We start from the raw sequence: 5,179 nt of genomic DNA, 5'->3' as shown, positions 1-5,179 counted from the left end.
AAAAAAAAAAAAAAGACCTACAGTCCTGTCCACAGGCCAGTCAGATAGGGGAGAAATCCCTCAATCAAGATTCCCACATAAAATTCCTAACCCAATCCAGGTGACTTAGTTTATGTCAAGATGATAATACAACCGGCACAGTCATATCTACAGGAGTTCTCAGGACTCCTGTGTACAATCTCCTAGCAAAAGCACCATTTGCACTCACAGGTCTCTGCTTTCCCTGTTTATGTGTGGATGACTCTAAGCTTTTCACTTCAGGAACTGACCAGGCAAAATGTGCCTGTTACCTCTATCCACAACCCATATGAGGGAAAAAATGTGAGACACTCTCAAATTTCTCTTTTACTCAGCACTCAAAAATCAGGATATTTAGAGATATATCCCTTGTGACTTAACCTGTGTGTCTAGTATCTATCATTCTGATTCTACTGTCCCTTTGTCTAAAACACTAACACGGGTTTGTGTTTTCTGGACAGTCACGGAAGATCTGATATATTTCCTTCTATGTTCTGCATCTCTGTATGTCTCTGTTTGCACATATTCATGCATTTTCAGGTACATATGTGTACTTGTACATATCCACATGTGTGTATGAAGGTAGAAGCCAGAGGATAACCTTTGCTGCTTGCCTCAAGTGCTTACCACCTTGTTTTTTTGAGACAAAGTCTCTCACTGGTACCGGAAACTAAGCCCCAGGCATCTGCCTGTCTCTGCCTCCCCAATACTGGGATTGCAACCATTTATCACACCGTTTAAGTTAATTTTGTTTTGTTTTCTTGGAAAACACGGGTTCTAGGTTGGAGGGGTGAAATTAGATCCTCATGCTTGCATGATGTTCTAGTTTTCTTTCTTTTGCTATGATAACAGACAAACAAACAAACTTTGACCAACAGCAACTTGGGAGTGGGGGCAAAACAGTTTATTTCCAAGCTACAGTTCATCATTGAAGGCAGTCAAGGCAGGAAACAAGAACTGGAAGAGAAACCATGGATTGCTTTCTTGCTTGTTCTTAGGCTCACACTTAGCTAGCTTTCTTACACAGCCTAGCAGCCCAGGGAATCTAGCTGCCCACAGTGCAATAGATCCTCCTATATCAGTTACAAACTAGACAGTTCCCTGCAGACATGACCACAGGCCAATCTGACTCTAGGATGAACTGATAGTTCACACTAGCTAGGATACACAACAGCAGTTACCAGGGTCATCTCTAAACTCCCCTCCCCCAATTCTAAACACTCTCACCACAGAGTGAAGCATTCATATAAATTATGTTTGAAGACTGGTGAGCTCTTTCATAAGCATGATTGGTCAAACAAAGCCAACCCATCTGGTCAAGTTCCTTTCTGACCTGTGGCCAGGACATAAGATTGCTGTCTTTGTCTCTAGAATTCACATCAAACATCTGTGTTGGGAATCGAGGCAAGCATGTAATCTCAATCCTGTGGTCATGATCTCATCATATCTGTTTATTAGGAAGACAGATGTCATTTCTGGGACAAGCATCGAGACCCAACAGGGCCACTTAGCAATTTGACTGCAAGTTAGTAAATGTTGAATATTTCAGCACCTGAGGTTGATCTCCCCCAAGGTAATCTAATTCGTAGAAATAGATGCATTTAATTTTCAACAGTTGGAATTTTTTTTTTTTACTCCATGTACTGTAACACCATAGCTGTGTCTCTTTAACACCCCAGTCAGGCCATTATCAGAGCTTGTTTAGCAATAAAAATCAATGAATTCAGTGTAGCAACTCATTTTATGACTCGACTGGTTGTGTTAACAATCGGTCTATTTGGGCACTTAGCTCTCAAAGATTAAAGACCAAACATCAGTGAGTGTTCATAGCCAGGGAGATTGTTTATCAGTTTTAGCGGCTGCTCACCTCTTTAAGCTCTTTTTTCACAGAGATAACACTGGAGGCTAATCATCATTAATAGCAATGTTTACCTGGGTTTCTGATAGCCTGCTACACTAGAGGGCCTTTTGTCTCAGGTTCCCACTTTTTCTCCAGGCACAGAACTCGTAAGTGGGAACAGAAAGGGTGAGTCTTAAGCTTTGAGATGCTCCTTATTTAATAAGGAGTAGAAAGATAGAAAATTTTGTTCTACAGACTGGCAAGATGGCTCAGTGGGTAGAGATGCCTGCCACCAAATCTGATGACCTGAATGTGATCCCCAGACCAATGTGGTAGGAGAGAACCAATTTCCATTCCTCTGACCTCCAAATATGTTCTTTGGAACATATACTCTCTCACAAACATGTCATACACACACACAATAAATTAAAATGTGGTAAATATGTATCATCTATGTGGTAGATGATACATATTATAAAAAGAAATTCACCCTTCAATGATTAGGGGATGACAAGGGATTAGTTACACTAGTACTTAGTAGCACAAGATGTTTCATACATTGATGCTACATGCTCAACCCTGTCTTCTCTCCCTCCTTAAAACAAGGGCAGTATGATCATGTCCTCTTTGGTTACTCTATATGCTCTGGATATACCATGTTCCCTTGGAATACATTATGTCCCCTTAGGCTACTCTGTATGTTCTGGGCATATCATGTGGCTCTGGACACTCGATGTCTATCATGAGCTACTCATGCTCTGGGTGTGATATATCACCTTGAGTTACTCTCTATGCTTGGGTACATCACTATCCCCTGGGTCATTCTGTAAGATCTGGACACACCATATCCTTTTAGGTTGCTATTTAGTGTCCTCTGGATATACCTGTCCTCTTGGATTATTTTATATGCTCTAGACCCACCATGATCTCTCAGGTCACTCTGTATTTTCTGAACAAGCCATGTCTTCTTGAGTTACTTTGTATGCTTTGGACATGTCCTAACCCTCTGGTTACTTTCTATGCTCTGTATATACCATGCACATTCTCCACTGGCCAAGAATATTCATTCTCCCCTAACTCCATTTTTGCCTGGTTAATGATGCCCTAGTATTGTAGGGTTTCTATTTCTGTGAAGAGACACCATGACCACAGCAACTCCTATATAAAGGAGAAACATTTAATTGGGTTTGGCTTACAGTTTCATAGGTTTAGTCCATTATCATCATGGCAGGAATCAGGGCAGCATGCAGGCAGACATGAGGCTGGGGAAGGACCTGAGAGTTCTACAACTGGACCCACAGGCAGCAGGAAGAAACAATGAAACACTAGGCCTGGCTTAAGTTTATGAGATCTCAAACTGGCCCATGACACACTTCTTCCAACAAGGCCTCTCCTCTCCAACAAGACAGCATCTCCTGATAGTGCTGCTCCCTGTGGCACTACGAGGACCATTGTTATTCAAACCATCACATCTAGGCTCAACCCATATACTACCTCTATTCACAGCACCAAAATGAATCTCTCAGATTCAGAAATGTTGCTTCCATGAACTTTGCATATTCTAGGTTGTATTATACTACCATTCTTTGTCTACATTATTCACTTGAGTTCTTACAATCAAATGCAGCTCCTCATGGATGTGACTGAACCCTCTGCCAAGCCCCCAAGACAAAACATTTTAAAGTAAGGAGATATATTTTGGAAAGGGATTAAGGTCACCATAGGAAATTATGTAGTAACCCCTCAGTAGCTATAGATGAGGTGCCCAGATATATGGATGTTCATGACCACTGTGTGAAATGGTCAGTTCTGCATAGAGCCTCAGTACCGACAGGTGTGGCAGCACACATCCATCACACTCATGGATGCATAGACAGCAGGATCATGAGTTCAAGTTTAACTTGAGCTATGAAGCAAGATTCTATTTGATGAAAAAGAAAGTTAAAGAAATGTCCGCATCTACCCTGTATACTTTAGATGGTCTCTAAATCAACTCTAATTCCACCTGCATGCTATATGAATGATTAGAACTCTGTATTATTTTTTAGGGGGGTGTAATAACAAGAAATGCTGTCTCTACAAATGCTGTTCACTATAAACAACTTATTATCTTTTTTCCAGATTTTTTTTTTTTTTTTGGATTTTCAAGACAGAGTTTCTCTGTATAGCTCTGGCTGTCCTGGAACTTACTCTGTAGACCAGGCTAGCCTCCAACTCAGAAGTCCGACTGTCTCTGTCTCCCAAGTGCTAGGATTAAAGGCATGCACCACCATTGCCTGGCTTTTTTCCAGATTTTTATTCTTCTTGCTTGAGATGGAGTTTTTGCTGTTTCCATCAAAATCTGAGCTTAAACTCATGACTTCCATGACCTCCTTTATCTGTCCAACAGCCTGGTAGACAGGCATGCACCACTGTGTTGGTTGTTTTATTATTGCTGTGACTAAATATGTTTGAGAGAGTAATTGGATGTAGTAACATTAATTCTGGCTCATGGTTTGAGAGGATCTTGCCCATTGTGGTGGTATGCATGGTTCCCAACAGTGATAGCAGGATTATGCTCGGTCATGTCTCAGTAGACATGGAGGCAGAAACAGGGGTGCAGCATTCTGTTAGCTTTCTCCTCCCCCCTCCCCGCTTTTTATTAAGTTCTGAGTCCCAGCCCATGCAATAGTACTCCCTCCACTTAGGATGAGTCTTCCCTGCTCACTAACCAGTACACCTGCCTCTCATCTCCAGCGAGGTGGTGTGGGTGCTGGGTGATGCTTCCCCCTGCCCCTGCGCTGATTGGGAGAGCTGGATCAAGAGAGCTATTCCTTTGCCCTCATTGGCTGAAGCACTCAAAGCAAACAGGTCCTGAACCTTGCCTCGGCAGCCCAGTGGAGCTGGCCCTGATGGCAGAGGCACAGGTGAAATAGCCCCAAGGGTATGAGAGCTGGAGAGCTGTCCTAACCCCACAAAGTCTGTAGCACTTCAGAGAGGGAGCCACGTGCCTTGACTGGGCAGTACAGTGGAGCTGGAGCTGGAGGCATGGGTGTGGATGAGCCTGCTGAAGGCACGAGAGCAGGAGAGCTGACCCTGCTTCACGTCAATGGGTGGTCTAGCCAAAGCAGTGCTGGAGAGCTTGCCCTGGTGCTGCAGATAAAGGAGAGCTGGTGGGCTGACCGGCTCAGCTACCACCTAGGCCCAGTACCAGGGCTCTGAATTGGCTTGCCCCAAAATACTATCATCTGCAAACAGTTGGGTCATATGAAAGGCCAGTCCTGTTGACCCCAAGCTGCAGGATCTCCATGACCCAGGGCAACAGCAAGATAACTGGGAGGA

General features: G+C 43.3%; 1 protein-coding gene across 2 annotated transcripts in view; it reads left to right on the top strand.

Moving 5' to 3' along the window:
• Positions 1-5,179, top strand: part of Galnt17 (polypeptide N-acetylgalactosaminyltransferase 17) — a 440,346-nt gene that overhangs the window by 315,820 nt on the left and 119,347 nt on the right. The gene's annotated exons all lie outside the window — the stretch shown is intronic.

This window comes from Mastomys coucha, unplaced genomic scaffold (genome assembly GCF_008632895.1).
Source record: "Mastomys coucha isolate ucsf_1 unplaced genomic scaffold, UCSF_Mcou_1 pScaffold22, whole genome shotgun sequence".
Classification (NCBI taxonomy): Eukaryota; Metazoa; Chordata; class Mammalia; order Rodentia; family Muridae; genus Mastomys; species Mastomys coucha.
Note: the sequence above shows the minus strand (reverse complement) of the source record. Positions and strands in the feature narration are given on the sequence as shown.